This window comes from Eleginops maclovinus, chromosome 12 (genome assembly GCF_036324505.1).
Source record: "Eleginops maclovinus isolate JMC-PN-2008 ecotype Puerto Natales chromosome 12, JC_Emac_rtc_rv5, whole genome shotgun sequence".
In the NCBI taxonomy this organism is placed as follows: Eukaryota; Metazoa; Chordata; class Actinopteri; order Perciformes; family Eleginopidae; genus Eleginops; species Eleginops maclovinus.
In genome coordinates, this window is record NC_086360.1 from 2602237 (window position 1) to 2627473 (window position 25237).

Genomic DNA, 25237 nt, shown 5'->3' on the forward strand with positions numbered 1-25237 from the left:
CGCTTTATTTTCCTCACACTGCCCTTGCAGAAATTACCACTTTTCACTCCGTCTGAAAACGCTCTGAAGAGCCCATGCCCCCACCTTTGCAAAAGCGCACTCTGCTGTGATTGGTCAACTGCGGAGAGTTTTGTCAAATGTCCCCACCCTGAAAAAAACTATCGCTTGTTGTGCGGTACCGGTTTATTACAAATAAATAATGATAGATTATCAGTAATCATTTCAAAGTGACACAGAGACATCGGATTAACCTTCAGCAGCGTTTGTATGACCTTCAGCAGCATCTGTATGACCTTCAGCAGCGTTTGTATGACCTTCAGCAACATCTGTATGACCTTCAGCAGCGTCTGTATGACCTTCAGCAGCGTCTGTATGACCTTCAGCAGCGTCTGTATGACCTCCAGCAGCGTTGCTATGACCTTGAACACAACTTTTGATCACAAACAGCAAACACTGTTTATAGCTATGGCTCTGTAAAGTGAAGCAGGTTTCTTGCTCTTTCTTGCCTGCTAGTTCAGTGAGTTTTGTTCATACAGAGACTTATACCAATGGAATCTGTGGAATATCAGGCTTCATATGATATGTGGTTTGTGCAGATAGCATGAAGTAAAACAATCGCCGTCGCTCACTCAGGTGCTACGTAGTGTTAGCTCGTTTTCGTTCAGTGCTGATTTAGACGCTTGGTGTTGGAATTGTGTTTCGTTTTGGTAAAAATTGTTAATATGGTCTGGTAGCTGAGTTTCTTCCCGTTAAGTGGGTATGCCACATGAATAGGTTGTTAAATGTTAACATGCCCAGAGACGCTGTGTCTTACAGGTTGCTGCGTCTGCGCTTAAGAGGTTAATGTGTTGTGATGAAAACCCATCTGCGTATTTCTAGTTCAGCTAAAGTTGGTGTTGTGCATACAGCCTGAAAGCTTGGTAGCGTTTATAGCGTTAGCTTGCTGCTTTGCAGCGGCAAGCAGTGTGCTTGCGGCTTAACTCCCACAAGAGCTCCACAATTCATTTGCGTCTGAAAAGTGGGTCTGCTAGTCACCGGACTTCGTTCTGCCTGGTTCTGTCAAATATTCTATGGGTGGTTACAAACCGAGTGGATGTAGCCATGAATAATAATGAAGCTTGGCGACGACTTACTGACGGAGACTTCAGATTGGCCCATATCTTCCGCCTATTTTCTTTCATTGGCTATTGCATACAGCAGACAAGTTCCAGTTTTCAAACCTACCATAGTTCACAACCTCATATTGACCCATCTTATGTCAAAAACAACAGGGAAACACTTGTTTTAGTGGAAGGTCCCCTTTAATCAGATTATTATACTAGCAGGGTTACAGTGTTATAATAATGAAGCATGATATATTATAGGCAGATGTACAGTCTGAATCTACTACTATTTTCCATTTTATTTTGTCTAAATGCAACCTGGTTTATTAAACAAAAATACTGTACTTGCTTTTTAATTAATGTTTTAAACTGAAGCATTTATAAACTATTCTATTCTACAAGCCTAACCTAAAAAAAATAAAAAAATTAATTACAGGGCCTTTTGTATGTCCTTATTGCCTCCACTTTGTTGCTCAGTGAAAGCAGATTTAGCAGAAAGTTAGATGGATGGGGGGTCCGACTGAATCTCTGCTAGTATTCTATCTTTAGAGATCTAAGTCCATTTTTCTCCTTTAAAGATTGGTTCTTTTATTATTATTATTTCTACAATGGGGTTTGTTCCAGCAGCACTTCTTTGATCCATAGGGTCAAATCACCAGTGCGGATTACAAAAGGTGTCTCTGTATCATGGAGGTTAAAAAGGCAGCTATCTGCCGGGTCTCCCATAAACACATTTTCATTATTTTATTAAAATAAAACATTTAATACGTTATGGAAATCAAAGACACTGCAGGGCACTCTGTAATTGCCAAAACAACAAGGTGTTGAAATCAGAGCTAAAACTCAGGATCAGAAACCAAAACCATCATAAGAAGGAAAGCTGTAAACCGGTGCATTTCATCAGAGCTTTGACCCCATGTCCTCGCTGTGACCCCCACCCCCGTCCCCCCAGCAGGGTGACCTGCATCACAGCTCAATTCCAAACAATTAGGCACCGTTGTTGTCACCTAGCCTGAAAGGGCACTGCAGGATTTGGGGTAGAAAAACAAGCAGAGGCTTTCTCAGTGAGGGTCCCAGTAGGAGGATAAAGTGAGGAGAGGTGCCCAGAAAACATCTGACCTACATGAAGGTCTCCTCCGCTCACATGCATTACACAGATCTCAGAAGACCTGTGAAAACCTCCAGAGATCCTCAGAGGACACAGCTTCTGAAACCATGGATCTACCTGGAAAATATTCTGCTCATACAAAGGAGAGTGAAATGTTTATGTAAGGTTTCATGTAAAATTAATAGATATTGATGACATAGCAATAGTATACAATGAGATGAATATATCATTGAAGAACATTGATATATAACAATATCTATCAAATGTAGGGGAGAGTGGGGTAAGATGAGTCAATTTTACTTAAGTTGTCCTCTAGTACAAATGAGATGAAAACAATCACCTTTACTTCAGGATGTCTCTGTCAATGAAAATGAAAATAATGGATCGATAACAAAGGGCCAAGAAAATATGACAGACACTGTAAGCTACTGATGCTATCAAATGTGGTTATTTTATCATCTTTATTATATCACTTCAACCAGATTGTCAAAAACATGTTTACCACTTTACCATGTGCTTCTCTCCAACACAGCCAAATAATAAAGATGGGTGCTTCCTGAAAAAAACAAATGTGCACAGTGGCCTAGATTCAGGGAGTAAGTCAATTTACCCACTGGCTCATCTTACCCCACTCTCCCACTATATACACATGTATGCATTCAGCTTTAAATCTGTATCTCTACATGTATGCCAGCCATTCCAGTGTATGTTGAATTCCAAAACAGAGGACAAATTGCCAGTAGTTTAAAGAATACAATAAAAAACAAAACAACAGTTAACTCAAAAGACATACATACAAAAAATAAAACAAGAGAACCCGATAATACTGAAGTGGTCTCTTAATTTTTTCCAGGGCTGAATATTTTCAGTTAAATTAACAGCTTTCTCTCACATGGAGAAATCTGTGCTCATTTACTTTAGCAGAATCACAACCTCAGATTTGGATCCACCAACACCCAACCCAACATGGTGAACACTTTTTATGCAGCAAACTCTCTCACACAGACATGGTATAAATAGAAGTCACAGTTTGAAGAAACACTGGAGAACAGAACTACATCCAACATACTGGGTCAGGCCAGGCAGCAGGATACGGTGGCTTAGGGGGGGCTGTTAAAAATTACAATTGAGTAATTTCATTTTTGTAGAATGAATCTTTTGTTGTAAAACCCTAGATTATGTTTATTAATCACTCACATAAGTACATAGCACAGCAGAGCACTACATATTTTTAGAATGTATGAATGATTCAAGGCAGCTGCTTGCGGCATTAATTGAAATAGGAAATGTTCTATGAAAAGCAAGCATACAAAAAACTCCCATTGTTGCCGTTTTGCTCTTCCGCTCTATCCGTATAGACCAGGGGTCTCCAACCTTTTCCCCTCTGAGAGCTACCTCTAAAGAAAAGAAATTACGGAGAGCTACTTGTGTTTTATATCATGTGTAACATTTATTCACACGTATCTAAATCCCTGAATAAGGTTTCGTTTGGCACAAGCATATACGGAACATACATCCAACACTCACTATTTGTGTAAGAACATTAATACTCAAATTAAACTCAAAGTATGCACGTCAAAACATTTCTTTCTCTTTTCAACAACATATTTTTTTTGCATGAACATTTTCAAAATATTGGCAGCCAATACTCACACTCAAAATACAGAAATGTAACTAAATATGTATCAGTATGCATGTCTATGCATTTCTTTCTTTTCAGCTATCACTGATAAACTCACATTTTTTGCATAACATTTACAAAACACTGACCTCTAATACTCACACTTTGTGTGAAAACATAGCCCAAATTGAACTCATCAGCATATGCATTTCTTTATCTGTTCAAACTATAAAACACATTAAACTCACATTGTTTGCATAACATTTACAAAACACTGACACTTTGTCAAAACATAACTCACACCTTTGAAATCACATAGGTTATTATTGATGTTGAACAATTATAACTTCTTAACTTTGTCCACATCACACTTTCAGTAATTTATTCACTAGCCTACATATTCAGTCAAGCACCTTTAGTTAGTGAGATAGCTGGCACTGCATGGTGCCAACAAGAGAGCTGTATGCTGGAATATACCCACTTAGGTTCACTCTTATGGAGTCTTTCAAATGTTCATCTGTCAGTCTTGTTCTGAACTTAGATTTGATGAAATTCATGTCAGAAAAAGAAGATTCACAGAGGTATGTAGACCCAAACAAAGCAGCTGTCTTCAGAGCTGCTTGACACAGATTCTTATAGTTTTCTGGCTCAACCAAGCTCCAGAAATGTTCAGCATGCTGTTGAGATTTCAGCTGTATGTCGTTTTGGAGGTTTAAAAGTTCCATTTCCATTTCCACAGGATCGATACAGAAAAGGTCTGCCATCTGCCCAGAAATCTGACTAATGTCCACATTCATGAATGGGTTGGCAATTAATGTCACACAGGGCTCAAGTCTCTCAAAGTCTCTGAACCTGTCTGTAAACTCCTGGCCAAGCTTGATCAAGAGGTCACAGTACTTCTCTGTGTTCAAAGCATCAGCTACCCCTGCATGGGTTTCCAAAACCTTTGTGACAGAGGGGAAATGCTGGAATCTTTTGGCCTTCAACTGCTGGATGAAAAAGGCCAGTTTTGCGCTGAACGCGTTAACAGCACTGATCATGTTGCAGACGTCTTTCTCTTTAATTTGCAACTGTACGTTCAAGTTATTCATTTTCTCAGTTACATCTGTCAAGATCAAGGACCCACACTGCATCAGATAACAAGGTGGTGTCCTCCCCCCTCTCTTCCAAGAAAATCTTGATTTCACCCAGCAAGGAAAAGAAACGTTGCAGTACTTTACCCTTACTGAGCCATCTGATGTCAGTGTGGAGCAGGAGATCTCCATAGGCCACAGTGCATTCCTCCAGGAATTGCTTGAAGGTCCTGTGTTGCTTAGCCTTTGCTCTGATGGAGTTGATCATCTTGACAACCGGCTCCATGACATGTTCAAATCCCATGACCTTCGCGCATAAAGCCTGTTGGTGAATTATGCAATGGTCGGCCAGAAATGGCGGAAACTCCGGGTCTGCTTTGCATCGGGCAATAAATCCAGAGTGACGACCTGTCATCGCTGGTGCTCCGTCAGTGGTTAGTACAAGCAGTAGCCTTCTGTGCTGGTCTGGTAAAAACAGACTGCTGTCGTTGTAGCTGTATTTGCAGGTCCTTTATCTTTTCTTTTCGTAGATTGCTACCAGCGGGAAAGTTCCGTGAGAAGGTGCTGTGGACTGTGGTGAAATGGCGCTCCACATTGCATTTTTTACCGACCATCACGCTTACTCCACAGATCAAACAAACACACTTGTCCTTTACACTTGTGAAACAAAAGTCTATTTCCCAATTCTCGTGAAAAAAGTATGTTTTCCGCCTCTTGTTGCATTCAGCGGCCATGGTCAAGCTAATGCCGCGTTCGGTGTTTGCCGCGTTTACATCGGAGGTCGGAACTGGGAGTGACGTCACATTCGAGGTCGGAAAGTCGGAAAAGATGGACGCGCCTTGTTTACAGATTTAGCAATTACCTCGGGTTAGCCATTGTTAGCAATACCGTTTGATAACAGCGCTCTGTGTCATATTTTGTGAAAACAAATATCGTAGCAACATATCTTCAGATAGAAGATGAGCGGTACTTTATGTACAGGTGACAAATGAAATTGGCATATTATGAAAATGTGTGTTTAAATCTTATATACACAGTCTATGGTTTAAATGTAAACTATTTGGCGAGCTACTTTGAAGGGGGCGGCGAGCGACTGGTAGCTCGCGAGCGACGTGTTGGAGACAGCTGGTATAGACTATGAAACTATTAAAAGCACATTTACATACGTTTTAGCTCCATGCATTCTTCATGTTGTTTCACAAGGGTTTCAAAACTGTGAAAAATATATCCATTCGTGACCAAGGTTTGAATGAAACAAAAAAAATAATTAAAGTGAAACTAAATGGTTGCTCATCCACCTCTCTTCGCTTAGAGACAGGAAACTCTTAAACATATCTCAAAATCAAATAAGCAACTTTTCATTATTTCCCATTGATCCCCAGAAATTGAATAAAATATGCATTTTCTGCTTTCATTATGAAACATAACCATCACTGTTATCTCTTGACAAATGTAGAATACAAACAGCGAAAATGATGTGCCCTGGTACTTCTGAACCACTACTATAACTTCCTCTTTAAAGATCAGCCCAGTTATAGGAATATCTCACCATGTGGTATTATTTGTCGAGGTTCCTATAATGCTGATCTTGAGTATAGGAAATGGACAAAATGATGCTCCAACATGCAATTCTAAAGGAATCATGAATAGTTTTTATCACAGTATTTTTCATTTCATTTCTTTGTATTTGTCCCGCTCATGATGAGGCACAACATAAGAAAAAAAAGAGAAGAAAATTAATTCACATTCAAAACACAACTCTATTTACACAGTATGAAGCACAAGAGAAAACATACATTTTGGCAATTCTTCATGAGTTTTGGAAGTTACTTTATTTCAGTTTTTTTCTGTTGGTGTCCGACAGACAAAAGAGCAGTTGGCTGGAAACACAGGAAGTGAAGTCTCGCACTCCGCCCCGTCTAATTTTGTTTGCTGTCAGAGCGATCTGCACTGCAATTATCAGACTGAATGGTGCCTGCAGACCATAATTGCTTTGTTTTTTAAATTATTTCATGAGGCTCCCGTAATTTACTTCATTCTATTAAAATATGCCAATTACACATTATGATTACAGTTTTCACTGTATCACTTTTCACTGTCAGTGTAAAGATGTAATACTGCTATTAGAGAAGAGCATGGGGACAGTTTAATACTGGTCGCACAGCTTCACTGCTGTCTTGTTTGGAATTAATACACGTGACAAAAGCCACCTGCATTAATCTGTGTATTTTAAATGTAGCCCAACAGAAAAATACTGTCGACATTCTAAAGCTATTTCAAAATGTAAAGTCCTTAATAACTAAAGAAAAAATAAACAGGCAGCCTGGCTGTTTCACACAACCACCATTGTACAGTGTTGCTTCATTTGTGTACAGAAAGACACAACAGAGTTGGAGGTGGAGGTGCAAAGTGCTGGAATGTGAATTCAGAGTCTGGGGCTGGGTTTGGGTTCAGCGAAAAAAGAAACTTCCGTTAATGTCAGGAGAACGACATGAAGTCATTGCAGATACTTTCCATATTAAACCAAAGGACTATCTGTCCCCCAACAAATTCTTTCAAACATTTCCTTATTTTACTTCACTTTATTTTCTCTTTGAAACTTCTATACTTCTTTCTGAAACTGTGCCCTCTCTAAACATTCAAACTAAACAAACAAGTGTGGTACCACCAGGGGGTGCGCGAGATGAAACATGTGATGGTGGTCTGGTGTAAAAATATCACAGTGTTGTTTTTTAAGTGGGATTTTTCCATAGGCTACAATAAAAAACAGGAACAATAAACATTTCCTTTGTAATCCCTTTTATTTTAAATCAAAAAAATATCATTTATTAGTTTTTGGTATAACAGTTTCACTGTAGGCTAGGATATATGCCCGCCAACTCGTTTCAGTCATTCTTTCAAATATGATTAACTGGCTGAAATCAGGGAAACTGTCAAGTGGAACGTCTCATGACAAAGTTGTTAGTCATGAAGGAGGAGAGGGACCAAGAGAGAGTGAGGATTTAGAGGCAACAGAGACGGAGAGAAGAAAATGAGCGGGAGTCAGGAAATGATCGATCCTCGTTTTTATTTGTTGTCTCTGTTTCTGAGCCCATGCTCTTTAATGTTGTGGATCGTTGCAATTTTTCTTTGTTGCATTATATTGAAACTTTGTTGATGTTGTTATCGTCATGCGTGTTCTGGTTATTTGCGCATGATGAAACATGAGTCTTTATATGGCGATAAAACAAAGCTTTGTTGCGTTTTTTTGCGTTTTTTGGGGGGGTGCGTCAACCCCAACCGGGGTTGACGCACCCCCCCAAAAAAAAAGTTTGGGAACCGCTGTTCTAGAGAGATTTGATCATAAGGGTCGTAAGAACAGCTATCCCCACAAAAACTGGAGAAGAATACTGAGGTAAACCGATGCAACGAAGAGGGAGAGCTGGGTCCAGATTCATGGGGAAAAGGAGATGTAAGCCCTATCTCCCCTCTATCATCATGTAAGAATACAGGCTATAAAATGGACAAGTTAACAGCTCTAGCCAGGAGCCAGATGGAATATCTGGAGTATAGTGGTGCTTTACAAAAACATGGCTGCACCAGGATATACTGGATAACGTTTCAAAGATGTTGGTTCCCTGTGGCTAAAAGGAATTTTATTGTACATTCTTACTTCAAGTTTTTATGTGCATCTACACTGCCCTGCCAAAAAAAAGGTCACAAGCCTGTGGGGCAGTGCTATGATCTGAGGTTACTGCAGTTGGTCTGGTCTAGGTTCAGCAACATTATGTGCCCAAAGAATGAGGTCAGCTGACTACCTGAATATACTGAATCACCAGGTTATTCCATCAATGGATTTTTTCTTCCCTGATGGCACGGGCATGTTCTAAGATGACAATGCCAGGATCCATCGGGCTCAAATTGTGAGAGTGGTTCAGGGAGCATGAGACATCATTTCACACATGGATTGGACCCAACAGAGTCCAGACCTGAACCCGATTGAGAATCTTTGGGATGTGCTGGAGAAGACTTTGCGCAGTGGTCCGAATCTCCCGTCATCAATACAAGATTTTTAAAAAATTAATGCAAGACAGAAATAAATGTTGTGACATTGCTGAAGCTTGTGGAAACGATGCCACAGTGAATGCGTGCCGTACTCAAAGCTAAAGGCAGTCCAACATATATTAGAGTGTGACCTTTTTTTTTGCTAGGCAGTCTAGGTTTTTTCTTCTAAGATGGTGCAACTGTCACAAATCGAATTCCCCCACAAGGGATAGATAAAGCTTTCTGATTCTGATTGGATACCTGCAAAATTAGCCCATGCAATGCTTTTCCTGGTGAGGTTTATACAATTGTAAGTGTTACATAGTGTGGCTGGAGCTCGTGCCAGCGACCTCTAGAATCCTGCCGCCTGGCTGATGTTCAGGTTCCACTGGTGGACGGTTTGCACATGACACTAAGCTGCTGTCCTCACATCATGGGGAATATAGGGCGTTATTTGTCTAATAATAGACTTCTTGACAATTTCCATTCATCAAAACATAAATGTGGCTAAGTACAAAAATAATATCAAAGAACTGAACAAATAATACAGCATTGTTTCTGGGTTTATTTGTTCACAATGGCTTGTGAAACCACCTGGGCTGAGTGTAATGTGCTCTATGTTTTGTCGTTTATTCAGAGTTGACAGCAGTACTTAAGTGTTATGATTCATTTTCCAGGCCATCTTTAAAGTTTTTATTCCCAGCCATCTCATTTTTTTTCTTTCCCCGAGATGTGGATGTTTAAGGTGTGAAATCATTGAGGTGATTCAAGTGTGAGTGTCAGATCAGAGTGGAAGACCAAGCTGTGACACCACGTTTCCTAATAGGACTGTACTCATCCTCTTAACTTCTCATTTACACCACAGCACGTCCTGGGAGGTGCCTGCCTTGTTATTATAAGTGATGCATTAGGGGAAATTCCGGATTAATGAACATATAAATATTTGGATCATTTTTTGGAGTGAGGTGGCAGTTGGAATAAACATTATCCTTGTGTTAAAGCTTTTAGCGGGAGACTCATGATGAGATCGTACTGTCGGGGGCTGGGAATTCAAACTTTAATGGAGGGCAGCAGAGCTCTCTGATCCACTCTTTACATATAGCCATGTATTGAACTGCAGGACATGGATTTGAAGTATTTTGTTTCAGGTGTCAACATTTACTCTAATGGAACTGTTGCTAAAAGTAATCATTGTGCATTAACAGTATGGGGCATCCTATTGATTATCTCAACGTTGGCCATGAATTGATAACAAACTCACTGTGTTGAGAAGCAATGACAATGTCATAACCGTAACTCACAGCCTGTCAACACCTTTGTTCATCTTTTGCATTTTCTCTCTCAAACATGATGTGCTGTCCTGCAGCTGCAGCATGAAGGTTGGGACACCAGACAAGCCCCCTGACCTTTGGATTTAGCGATATTCCTTTTCTAAGTATATTGTAAGGCCAGCATAATTTCACTATGTAAATGTAAAGCAGGTTGCAAGCTTGTGTGCGTTTGCTATGGTACAGGCTGTCTGACGCCAGGAGATTTAACACAGGTACAAATCGAGTTACCTGCCATCTTAGCACTTGTTTGGTTTGTAATCCAAGACTCATTACAAACATTTCAGTTTAAACAATTCCTCAGCAACAGAGAGAATAACAGATCACTTTTAAAGCACGTAAATATATAGAGGCACAAAATATGAACCTGAAAATGAGCAAGTGAATCTCTTTTCAATCGAAATGTCTCAATCTAAAATATAATATCCTGCCTTCACTGAAAACATTAAACATTAGCTTTAATTAAATGTATCATGTCAACAGGGGCCACATCATTCTATTAGGTTAAGTTGAAAACAATAGAATCGAAACTAAGTTGCAACTAATATTTTTAGTTTACTAAACATTATTACTTTGAACTAACCTAATACAATAACGTGTCATTTGTTTTCATCACACATTTATTTAAGTCAACTTAAAAAATATTGTTATAAAGCTATTACTAAAACAAGTGAGAATTTATGGTAAGGAAAACAGGTAGACGTCTTGGTGACTTATATGAGTCTTCAATAAAAGCCCGGTCTCATCTTCAGGTCAGGCACATAAAAGGTCCCTGAAATTTCTGGTTGTGATGGCATTAAATATGGAAGTACACAGAAAAAACTGAAACATTGACTTTAATTAAATGTATTTTGCAAACAAATGTCACATAACTGTATTAGGTAAGTTGAAAGCAATAATATTAAGTTGAACGTAATCATTGTTATTCAAACATATTTATTATCGTTTTCAACTAACCTAATACAGTTATGTGAAATCTGCACTGATTCGGCAAACAAATTGTGACCCTATATACAATCTCGGCAATGATGGAGCTCTTGCAGCTCTGACCTGCCTATGGATTACAGAGGGGAGGGTGCCGTCAGTCTGGGAGCCTGACCACCATGCAGGAGGCTCAAACAGACATCTGAGTATGGGAAAAGCTTTGAGAGGCTGCGGCACAAGAGAACAAACACCCCCCCCCCCCCCCCCCCCCCTCACACACACACCCTCCCCCAAAGAGCATCCACCCTGCTCAAACACACTCTCCATATCCATCCATCCTACCTATTTACTGGCTGAGTAAATCTCTTCTAATCTGATGAGCAGAACAGATTGGAGTCCATTTTCTGTCATAATGCCACCCATCAGCCTGAGGAGTGAGCATCTCTCCTAACAACAGTGTTCTTCCTCTCCTACATGGAGAAGTGGGTGTACTCCTCAGTGGAGATGCTGTGACAAATTTTCCCACCTGTCATGCGTATGACGGTTTGCTCATTCAGTGATACAATATTGATTCACCGAGATTTGACCGATATAGGCAATGTCTAAACGTAAACATAACGTGGAGCACTGACAGACTGAGGTCATTCTTTACAATGTGTTGCCGTTCCTTTTTAATGCAAAGAGGGATGCTTTTGGGAAACATTCGTGAACATAAACACAAAGGCATGACTCAACTAAAGCTGCAACGACTAGTCGACAATGACATTTTGTCGACGCGAAATTTTGTTGTCGACGCGTCGTATTATTTAAGCAACATAGGCATTTAACTCATGACTCATTAGAACACACGCAAATGATATTGCAATAAAATTGGCAAGCCACCACCGTCATTTTGTATGCTGCGGATTAGCATTGTACTGCTTCCGGTTCTGAAGGGGAAGCAAAAGGACCATTCATTTTCCCATTGTATTGTTTATAAAGTGTCTATTCCCCATTGATGCTCCACACCCGTAACAGGTGGTGGCGCTAATGCACCGAGTTGGATGCCAACCGCCAATAAAATAAAAACCACCACCATCATGCACCATCTGCGTCCTAAACCAACCATTGACGAAGTTTAACAGCTGAATCATGGCAGAGGCTCCGGATCAGCGTGAGCTGACTGCAGTAAAATTGAGACCGCGATTATCTAAAGTCTGGGCATTTTTTAAGGAAAATAAAGCTAATGAACAAGTCAAGTGTACTGTCTGCAAAGCAGAGCTGGCCTACCACAGCAATACAATGGCGATGCATGAGCATCTTAAACGCAAACACCAGGACGTCTAGCGCCCAAAGTTCCGGATGGGTAAGTTAGCCGGTTTTTGTTTACCTTTCGGAAAACACGTCCTCTAGTCCAGAGTGACATTAGTTACTTTTAGGCCCTCTCATGAAAGATAATGTGTTAACCCAATTGCATAAGAACATTGAATTACAGTCTCTACTGAATCTACTGTCCCTCTTTCCTCATGTTAACATTGTAAATTCAGACGGTCACCTCGCCTACCTAACTTTACCTAGCTCTGCATGACTGCACGTAAGCTAAATAGATAAATACCGTAGATAAGTGTATACATAACTGATTATAAATCATTCATTTGTCAGATAAAATCAATAAAATTGATTAATTTAAGTCTACAATTTGTGGTAACTATACCTAATAGTTTTCTATTTTCATTTTGCCATTTTAGAAGTTCAAAGCAAAGGCGAGTGGATGACTTCGTCCTGCGGAGAGGCGTTTGCAGCCCTCAAATGGCCAGACTCCTCACTGAGAGAGTTCTAAACATGCTGGTCTACGGCATGAGTCCAATGTCAACGGTGGAATGCGAGGGTTTCAAGCAAATTATCCACACTTTCAATCCTGACTACACGTTACCTTCAAGAAGACATTTTACCAAGCTCATGGAGGGAAAGTATGAAGCATTTCTCAATCATGTTAAAGATGCTCTCAAATCAGCAAGCGGCAAGATCGCCCTGACTACCAATGCCTGGACCAGTATTGCCACAGAAGCATACCTGGGTATCACTTGCCATTATTTAAGTGATGATTGGTTGTTCAAAAACTTCTGCCTGACAACAATGCCACTTGAGGAATGGCACACTGGCGCCAACATCGCAGAGTGGATTGAGGAGGCTTTAGAAAAGTTTGAACTCCCTCCTTCCAAGATTGTAGGGATTGTCCATGACAATGCCCGTAATATGGTGCTGGCTGCTAACCTTTTACAAGATAGACATGGGTGGCTGTTGGTCCGTTGTGCAGGCCACACCTTACAGCTGGTGGTCAACCATGCTCTGAAGCAAACACAGATCAGTAATGCACTAGGAGCGGCGAGGGCTGTTGTGGAGCACTTTAAAACAAGTGAATTGGCTTCAAGCAAACTAAAGCTTAAGCAGAAACAGATGGAGACTCCAGATCACCGTCTTATCCAGGACATCTCCACTAGATGGAATAGTACTTATCACATGATCACCCGTCTACTTGAACAAAGATGGCCAGTTACTGCCACTCTGTCAGATCCAACAACAACAAGGCAGCAAGGTAAAAGGTACCTGGACCTCAAACCCGATCAGTGGACCCTCTTGGAAGACCTTGCAAAAGCGCTTGAGTGTGCCACTGTGTCCTTTTACTTGAGCAGAGAAAGGTATGTGACAATCTCTACCTTGCCCCCTCTGTACAGAGGGCTATTGAAGTCCACCAGCGTTGCCTATGATGCAGCGCCAGTGCAGGCTTTTCAGACCGCTGCTTCATTGGAGATGACCGAATGCTGCTCTAAAGTGGTCAATGTCACAGATGATAGTCCAAGCAAACACGTCATTGCAGCTGCACTAGACCCAAGATTTCGAAAACTGAAATTCCTGACACCAGAGAAGTTCAGCATGCAGAATAAACTACAAGCTCTAGCCCTACAGAGTGCCTCTGAGAGGAACCAGCATAGCAGAGAAATAATAAATAAAGTTTGAAAAAATATAAGTTTTATCTCTGAGAAAAAAAACAATCAGCAAATCAGCACTTGCAAACATATTAAATAAAACAAGACATTTACTAATTAAACTAAACTGGGTCTTTGCATGCTAAATAATAATGTAACCCATGAAGGAGGTAGAGGTGTGTAATGTCAGTCAGTCAGTCATTACATTTGTTATTCACATTTGCAAGTTTTTTGCAAGGAACACAAGCCGGTCTACGGCATCTGGCTTGAGGGATGCCCGGTGGCATGTTACGACGCCCCCTCCAACACTAAAGAGCCTCTCTGATGGGGCACTTGTCGCAGGTATTGAGAGGTATTTCCTGGCTAACTTGCAGAGCCTTGGGACATTTTCTTCGTGTTTCTTCCACCACTGAAGTGGATCAGCATCCTCGCTTATCTCAGAGATCAACAGGTAGGTTGCCAGCTCAGTTCTAATTCTGTCTGCCTTTGACAAGGAGGAGGGAGCGGGCGTTTTCTTCGGGAAGAAACTTGACAAGCTCCTCCGCTTCTTCAGCACAGGACCAGGCTCAGCTGCAGCTACTTCTTCTTCTTCCTGGCGCACCGGCACAGCAGTGCCAGGCTCAGTGGGCATCAAAGACAGCAGCTCTGTGACAGCTCTCTCCTTAATGTATTCCACCCTGTAAGGGTTGATGTATGTCGTGCGGAACCTGGGATCCATCAGCGAGGCTATGTCCAAGAGTTCGTCTTTGTCTGGGTCACTGTATTTTTCAGTCATGTAATGCAGGATGTTTTCTTTGGTGAGCTCAGTGTCTTCGTCTTCTGGTTTGAGAAGACTGCTTCTGAACATGCTGAGTGTTGGTTTGATGATAGAGACAGTCACATAACTCTCCCCAGATAACGAGGCGGTCTTCACTCAGATTGCAGGACTCCAGTCCATCTCTCAACCCCTGGGCGATTTCTTCACCCGTGTGGTCGCTTGGGAAGAAAGACGTTTGTAGGCAGGCATTTTCAAGACACCAATCGTCGGTGATAAAGTGCACTGTCAAACTCAGGTATGGTTGCATAGTGCGACTGGACCACAAGTCAGTAGTAGCGGAAAATAACTGTACGTCTTCCAGCCTCTTTGTCACTTTCGAACGAGTTGTGTTGTACAGACGGGGCAAGACAACTTCGCCAAAATGTTTTCGCCCTGGTAGCTTGTAGCGGGGATCCAGCGTATTAAGCAAATGTTGGAAGCCAGCCTTTTCTACCATACATATTGGGACCATGTCTGTTGCGATGTGGAACGCGACTGCATCCGTAATAGATTTCCACCTCCTGTCAGTCCTATCGTACGGTACACCACGCGAAAATGAAGCTGACAGAGTAACTTGCTTTGGTTGGGGTGGTGGTGTAGCCGCATCCGCGTGCCCTTGTGCAGTCCGCTCTGCAACACACTGCTGCCATTCCGATGGGTGGTTTTTTTGGAGGTGTTGAAATAAATTCGTTGTGCTGTTTTTAACTGCCACTGACTTCCGACAGAGTTTACAAAGCGGAGTACTTTGCTCTTCATCCGAAGCGTTGAAGGCGAACCACTTCCATACAACGGACTTGCTCTTCTTTCTATCCACTAACTCCAACATGTTTGTTTACAAATGTGTAGGAACTAGAAAGAGCGCCATGGGGAGGTCAGAGGCGGAAGTAAGTAAGGCAAACCAGTGCAGCCAAAAATGTATCTGGCGCAGCCATAGACAGTAGGGCACAGCCCAGACAAATGAACGGGGACTGTAGCGTAGAAGTTAGTTAAAGTGAAAAATCGATTTTACGAGTTTCACGTTTTAACATCGTTCTAAATACATAATCGCAATTACGATTTAAAATCGATTAATCGAACAGCCCTAAGTGGGAGTAATTTAGGATATATGTATTTTACTTACAATTAAAAGTAAGTTGATTTGTAATTAAATACTTTTGGGTCAGCGTGTCAAAGCGTGCATAGATTTAGTTTGAGACAACAGTAATAACTGTCAGAAAACTTCTTTCAGATCCCCTTCCTTTCCAGGCAGGAGAGGCCACTGGAGATCTCCTCTGTTTGTTGGTTACACACACACACACACACACACACACACACACACACACACACACACACACACACACACACACACACACACACACACACACACACACACACACACACACACACACACACACACACACACACACACACACACACACACACACACACACACACCTTTTTTCCTTTTCTGATCGATTAATTCCAACGTTTTAGCAACACTGGCTGCTATCAGAGCCATATTTAAACCCATATGAACCCGGACATAGCTTAAATTCACAATTCATTTGTCACCATTAGGGACAAACAGACATAGTAACACAAACATACTAGGTCATTAAAAAAATGTTGATATTTGTTTTGTTTTTTTACTTTTCTTAACAGCTATTTTCATTGTAGTATGACAGCTGAGGCTCCTACCTTCTGGGTTTACACCAAGCCAGAAGCTACTGTATGTGTGTGTGTGTAAGCCATGGATGCATAAAGAGAGCTGGACACAGTGTAGGAGACGGCACTCCAGCCCTTCCTATAACTGATGCTCATGGAAATGGTTCACCCTGCCTCCGCATGGTCTCAGGCTCATTCCCATGACTGTAGGAGGGAAAAAATTCCAGCATTTTATAATGTGATGATCAAGAATATCTAACAGTTTGTAGTAGGAAGGTAATTGAAAAGAATTGTTTGGTGGAGTGACGCTGATACTTAGTTTCCAGTGGCCACCTCTACAGAATGTCCGATCAGAACACAAAGGGGGAAAACGGCATCCAGAGAAATGTTATTGAGTCGTCCTTTATTGAGTCTTCACACCCACAACACAGAGTACTGAAGTGATTGTACTTGCTGATAGATATAGATATAGATACGTGTGTAAGGTCTGTAAGGTGTGGTTCTGTAACACAGAAAAGAAAGGAAAGACATATGTGTAATGTCCTGCAATAACTTTGTAGCCTACAAACCAGTAGTTTAACTGAAGCTAAACATGAAGCTAAACATTAGCTTACACATAGCCCGCCCTTGCAGCATACATTATTGTACAAATAGCATTAGCTAGCTCCAGATGAGGCTAAACTGTGCTACATCAGTATCAGCGTGCTAATCGCGATTAGCATGAATTAGCAAGTCAGCTAACAATAACATGTAACTTGGTGCATCCAACCAACAGTTAAGATTGCAGGCTTGACAACTAACATATAATCACTTATAACCACTACTCACCATTAGATTCACGAACACCATCAATGTAACAGAAATGAGTGACTTAAACAATGAAAGCTACAACTATATAGGGCCAAGCGATAGGTGGCCAATTAACTGCCTGACCAAATCACACTGACCAATACAAGGAATAAACAGATGTGAAAACAAACAGATGGCCTTTTGTACAGTAACATACCTCAAAACAAACGATCTGCTGTTATTGTCTGTGTAAGAGACAAAATACTTCCTGCAATTGTCACATGGGTGTGGTTTAAGGTATTTCGTCCACCTGGGGTGTGCAGGGCTTGGGTGATAGACAAAGATTGTGATTTGGTTCTGATACCTCTTGTAGATATCGTATGGTCTTGCTGTAATTGTTTGTTCATTTGTATGGAACACAAACTTCAATAAGGACTGTTCATTGGGAGAGTCACAATGAAGAACCAAACATAGCCTCTCCGCGACTTTATTCAGTCAGAGTTTTGTCGCTACAGTCGCTTTCTAATGGACGTTAAAGGGAAATATTTTTGGGGCCCAATTGCACTACCTGAAGAACGCTGAAGAACAAGTTTTAGACACTATTATAAATGCCTTTGAATCTCAGTGCTCTTAGTGTAGGCTTGGTGTGAGCAGACAGCATCTGCACATCCAGCCCATGATCCATCATAAATACTGTTATCATCAGCATACTGGTCTACATCTTTACATGCAGACACCCTCTGTTTCATCAGTAGACCAACCTACATTCCTTTGAGCTCTACTGAGGCTAGTTCCCCCCCGGGTTACACTGATGTGGACACCTCTAATGCAGAGGCAGAGTCGTGCAGAGTCTATTCTTGGCTCCCAGCCTCGTTCACTCAATCAGATTCAGTGTGATTGCCACAACAGTGAAGTCAAGTGCTCACCAGTACTTTAACAATAGCTGGCTTTTTGACACGTGGTAGAATTATCTGTATTATAAATCATTTCCTCAGCCCCCTCTTGACAGTGGAACAAAGACATAATAATTGTCACAATGTGTTTTCTACAGTGAAGTGCAGCGAGAATGGCACTGAGACCTGATATTTTGTTTAAATGATGCCTGGAATATTCTGAAGGCGGTAAATGGCCACAAGAAAAACGGTTGAAGTTGATAAAGGAGTGCAGCAGTTAAACCAAAAACAATTAAACCATAAAATGAACTTCAAAATTAGACGGCTGCTAGGGTAAGAGAAAGTGAGAGTTGAGCAGAGATTAATCCAGGTGAGAATCTCCTTTGTGCTTTTTATTCACTTGCACTGAAAAAACTGAAACGTTGACTTTAATTAAATGTATTATGTCAACAGATTTCACATAACTGTATTAGGTTAGTTGAAAGCAATAATATTAAGTTTAAATACAAAATATTAGGTTCAGCTTCATGTTTTTGCTTTCAACTAACCTAATACAGTTATGTAAAATGTGTTAAAGTCAAAGTTTCAGTGTAGCTTTCAATGATCCAACAGTACACAAAGCAATTCTACTTGTCCTGCCCTGGTAAACACACATAACTTTCTCGAGCCCAATCCCAACTCCACATTGCTCAACATACTGTATGCCTAACTTAAATTAAATAATAACACCCAATAATGATGCTGAAAACTGAATTACTCCATACAAAACAAAATAGATAAAATATTAAATAATACAAATCAAGGAATAGCTCCAACCAGTTGATTTCCATTCTTTGAGATCTAAGTGCTGCATGTGACCCAATTGACTATGGCATTATAATTAACCAGCTTGAAAAATGAATGGGCCTCCCGGTGTGGTGCTTGAACAAAAGAATAGGTCATTGGGTCACTGCCGTCCAAAACAACCAGTATTAGCATTTTCTGATGCGATGCCCCTATGGCAGATTATCATTTTTACTGCAGTCTAAAATGATTACAAATGATCATTACAAGAATCAGGCATATGATAACTTTTTAATCTTCCAACTCTATGGCTTAGGTTAGGTTAGCTGTAAGGTGCTCTGCCGCCTAATGACCCGCATCAACTTGCCCAGCTGGAAGTTTTTGAGGTGCGATGCAATTTGAATCTAGTTCTCTGCTTATATGTTTATGAATGTGTTTTTTTGAGTGTGCAGCCCAATGGATGAAAAATGCTATTTTGATGATGATGATGATGATGATGATGATGATGATGATGATGATGATGATGATGATGATGATGATGATGACGCATTTTAATATAATAATATATTTCCGGACTTGTGGCTGGTCACATCAGGCCTTATACAGAATGTGGATCTAACAGCACAGAGACTCAGTTCCTCCTACACTTCTTACTTAAGGAGCTCTGCTTCAGTCTCGCTGAGTGGAAATGCATTAAAATTGACCTTTTTTTCCCAACAGCCTTTATAATCTCTGTAAACGTCATTCATTGATACATTTGCATAATGAGTTAATATTGCTCATGATCGTGGGAAAGCTTATCCTGCCATGCATTGGGCGAAAGGCAGGAAAGCACCCTGGACAAGTCTGCAGTCCACTGCAAGGACAAATTAACACTGTTACATCCAGAGGCAATTTAGACCCTTCAATTCACCTGAGCTACACATCGCTACAATGTCACAATTAAACAAATATATGGAAGTTCCACACAGAACAGGCTGGGGCGGATAGTCCAAATCCACTTTCACCTGATTAGAGAACTAGATCTCAATATGTGATTCCAGCTCTTTGCATTTACACTGGGTGTTAATAAGCACTCTTGTTATTTATTTTTTACTTATTCTTTATTAGTCGTTTTCTCACGTTCCCCTTTACATCCAATAGTACTCCAATTTAGATGAATGGTTTCTTTAACAAGGGGTCACGACATGTATAAGGTCTGAAATCCCAAAAATTCAGTATGAGAACATGAAAAACTAAATGTATAGAAATCAAATCAATAATAACAATGAGAACGTAATCTTCGATATCCAAAAGTTGGTTAACGATGGGCATCGCCAAAATATATGCAAATGAGTAGCCATAGTCTCTCCACAACCCCTCCAACAACTACTGGACTGGTTTACATTCCTTTACCACCATTTGTGGTGTTCTGAAAGGTCTGCTAATCATCTTCCATTGAAATGCTCTCCACATATTCACTTTAGTGACAGTATGTGCCTGAGCACAGATCTTAAACCAAACTTCTTGACTTATTACCATTTAGAGATCTCTGTCCCACTTTTTCTTTGACATCTTAGGTATTGTGTTCTGTCATCAAAGCTAGGATTCCATACAAATTAGTTATTGGTTCATCCCCACAATTTCCACACTGTATTTTCCACAATAAGAGACAGATATACAGCTGTATTAGCAGCTTGAGTTAGCAGGAAGAGTTAGTACCAGTCACCGGGCTGATCCTTTGGCTTCCTCTTTGTAATTTCTCACAACCAACCAGGTGAGGAGGGAGCTGCAGAGATGTAAGGCGCAGAAGGCAGCAGGTCCGGATGACATCAGCTTGAGGCTCCTCAAATTCTGCGCAGACCAGCTGTGTGGGATTGTGGAGTTTCTGTTCAACCTGAGCCTGAATAAAGGGAGGGTACCACTACTGTGGAAGACCCCCCTCAACCCAAGGACTTCAAAAGTTACTGGCCAGTGGCGCTAACATCGCAGCTGATGAAGACCCTGGAGTGGCTGGTCCTTGGACACCTTTGGGCCATTGTGAGACCATCGATGGACCCGCTGCAGTTTGCCTACCAGCCTGACATCGGGGTGGATGACGCTGTCATCTACCTGCTGCAGAGGTTCCTCTCTCACCTGGAGAAGGCTGGGGGCACTGTGAGGATCATGTTCTTTCATTTCTCCAGTGCCTTCAACACCATCCAGCCCCTGCTCCTGGGAGACAAGCTGAAGCTCTCAGGGGTGGATCACCACCTCACCTCCTGGATCCTGGACTACCTCACCAACCGTACACAGTACTTGAGGACCAGGGAGTGTCAATCAGACACCATAATCTGCACTACAGGGGCATCCAAGGGGGTGGTGCTGGCACTTTTCTCTTCACCCTCTACACTGCAGACTTCACCCACAACACGCTGACCTGTCACCTGCAGAAGTTCTCTGACGACTCCGCCAGCGCCGGCCTCATCTTCAACGAGGACGACAGGGAGTACAGGGAGCTAACGCAGGACTTCCTCCTCCTGGTGCCAGAGGAACCACCTCCAGCTCAACGCAGGGAATACCAAGGAGCTAGTGGTGGATTTCAGACGGCGCCAACACTCCCCCCCACACACACACACACCCCAGTGAACATCCAGAGAGTGGACATAGAGATTATGAAATCCTACAAATACCTGGGTGTTCATCTGAACAATAAACTGGACTGGTCTGACAATTCTGCCGCTCTCTACAAGAAAGGACAGAGCAGACTCTTTCTGCTGAGGAGACTGAGGTTTTTTGGGGTGCAGGGGGCACTCCTTCAGACCTTCTATGACTCTGTGGTGGCATCAACCATCTTTTATGGTTTGGTCTGCTGGGGCAGCAGCATCACGGTTGCTGACAGGAAGAGACTGAACAGACTGATAAGGAAGGCCAGCTCTGTCCTCGGGAGTCCTCTGGACACTGTGGAGGTGGTGGGAGACAGGAGAATGGCAGCCAAGCTGTCCTCCCTGCTGGACAATGTGTCCCAACCCCTCCAGGACACCCTGTCGGCACTGTGCAGTTCCTTCAGTGACAGGCTGCTGCATCCGTGGTGTCTCACAGAGAGTTACCGCAGGTCTTTCCTTCCTACAGCGGTCAGACTTTACAACCAGCATGGCCCCTGGTAGACCCCCATACACACAACAAAGAAAAAACAAAAAAACTCACTAGTTGCGCAATGACAATTTATGTGCAATATATAAACATAAATATGCCATAATCAATAACTGTGCAATATTACCTGGCTGCTATATCTCCTTCAGGATGTTTTTTTTGTAAATTGTGTGTTTTCTTTATCTTGATTTCTTTTTTTAAATGCATATTTTCCTTTGTAAAGCTGTCTTTGGCTCTGTTGCTGCTGTAGCAAATGTAAATGTTCCCTTTGTGGGACGATTAAAGGGACCCTGATTTTGATTCTGATGTGCTTTGTGAGCATTAACACCTGGACCAACATGCATATGTTGAAGACACTGAGGCTGCGTTCAGACTGACTTAAGCCCTGCTTGATAAAATACAGCTCTCTCATTAATTTGAATGGAGCAGAGAGGAGGTGCCAGCTCACTTAAACAGGGTCCATTTCTGCTGCAACAAAAACTGAGCCAGGATCAGACTCAAAAGCGGACTGGAGGTGGTGCTTATGGAAAATGCAAGTGTGCATCCGGACGATCCGGATATTGCTGTTCCCAAGAGTCTGGCCTTTTTGGCTTGATGCATTCAGAGTGGTAGGTATTTTTAGAGAACCATTCTTGGCCTAGAACCCTCCTTTTGCAGCGGCCATTTTGTACATAAAATGTTGATAGTTGAGTAAATGTTTTACCAACAGGTCCTGCAGAGCACATGGCTGAGTAGTTAGCACTGTCTCCTCAAAGCAAAAGGATTCTGTTTAGTGCCACCACCAGAGCAAACCTGGTCATTTCTGCATTGAGATTGCATATATTATTCAGGAACAATATCTGACCTAATGACATAGAACATGGGCATGTTCTTTTGTTCTTTCGCTAGTAATCGCAAATGATGTTTGCAGACCGTGTTGACTAATGCCTCTTAATCCCACCTCCAGCATAGTCATGTGTAGAATGCAAGAATTTATTCTGTCGTTATTCTTAAACAACTAACAAATTGGTGTTGTTTCCTGCCAAGTTAGAAAGGTTTATAAAGTTGTAAATCCTGATGGCAACAAGTGAGTGCTGCTGCTAATTTGAAGGAGGATCCCAGAATAAATGAAGTAATCTTAGGTCCAGGAGCAGGGCCAGCCTCGACTCCGCCTTTACCACCAGAAAAACTACTTCATGACACTTTCTACCTCATCCATATCCAAATGCGTGCAACCTTTCAACAATCGACCCTTTCATTCGTTCATACATCGCTTCATCCCTCTCACCACTCATCCCTTCCTCCTCACCCACATCCCTTTGATTCCTCTTTCCATCAATCCCTTCACGACTTTGTTAAAACTTGACAGATTGTCTTAGATATAGCGCGAGGGTAAAACAATTGACGTAAATAAGAGTTTAGAAAATGTTTTTTCTCTGGGTTTAGAATTTTGATCTAAATAAAACCTTCAAAACTGGCAACAGAGAAGTCTGTGAAGTAAAATATGACATTTTACTGAGTGGGACACAGTGTTGTGCTTATCTGTTGTTTAGGCTCTGCTCCTTACATGTGATGAAATTTGCCTGCAGTCATAGCCCGGGGCTACAGCGGCCCTAGAGACAAAGGAGGACGGGCTGCCACCATGATGTTTAACCACCCCTGACACATCATCACCCTTATTGTGCCTCTCAATCTGAACACACACACACACACACACACACACACACACACACACACACACACACACACACACACACACACACACACACACACACACACACACACACACACACACACACACACACACACACACACACACACACACACAGCAACAGCAGCAGTCGAGGGCAGCAGTGCTGCAGCACCATCTGTCAGCCTGGTGTCAAGTGGCCCTTGTCTCCAGTGATTATGAGAGCTCCTGCTGCCTCAGGTGGTCCATGGACCAGCTAACCCATCTAGAGGGAGCCAGGCCAGGCCATATGGTCTGTGTGGTGCACAAGGGGGCACCCAGGGGAGGCAGCTCCCCTCCCCTGCCACTGGACAGGACAGACAGCAGCCACAACCTACGCCTGTGACTGTCGCTGAAGTGACGGTGAAGGACTTGACAGACATCACCCTGAGTTCCTGAGAGGACCACTGTGAGGGGGGAGCACAAAGTCAGAGGTCACACAGGTCAAAGCTAGCTTGTTACTGCTGTTATTCTAGACACATAACCGAATTGTAAAAAGAAGTAACACATTGAAGGTATTCTAGAAATCCATATCAACTTAACAACACTACATGAAAAAGACAGTTACCGGTACTGTGAATGTACAAATGGATTCATGGAAACAATTTTGATCTGTTATCATTTTTAGTGAAACTTGCAGGTGCTCTTAAATCATATACACATTGGTAGATGCACGAACCAGATCGAACACAGGATTATGTGCTTACATGCTGCACGTTGAACTAAAATAATGATGGCCTTTTAAATAGATTTGACACAGGCCCTTAAGTTTCTGTAATAAAGTGGGACATTTGATGTCAGGTGGTGTTTCGGAAGTGCATATTCCCAATCATATTACCCCATAGCTAAATAATGAGCCTGAGGCCTCTGGCAGGTGTCGGCATGGTTGGTAGTCCAGTCTTGGTCAATGATGCACTCCCTTCATTGTCTGACAGTAATCCAGTACTCCCGGACTCTGCTGTAACACAGCACATTGTTCAGATCTACTGTCCACTGCACTTTGCTCCCTCTTCTACATTTGACACTATGTTAAGTGTGTTCTACTCTGCACTCTTCTGGTATCTCGTAATCCACTGTTAAAGTTACTGTACAATTCTATTGTATCAATCAAAAATGATGTTCAAACAGTTACATACAATAGTTGTATAGAATACTTTAATACTCACCATTTGTATATGATACTCTGGTATTAGTGAGGTTGGATGATACCAGCAAATAGATAAAATAATATTGTCACAATGAGAAATAATATTTGTAATTTAAACAAGCCCTGTTATGTTTTTTGATGTTTTTCCTTCCCTGTGGTGTGTTCTAAAGGTTATTGTGCATGTAAATGGTCTGCAAAGGGTAAAATCCCTGTGTTCCCC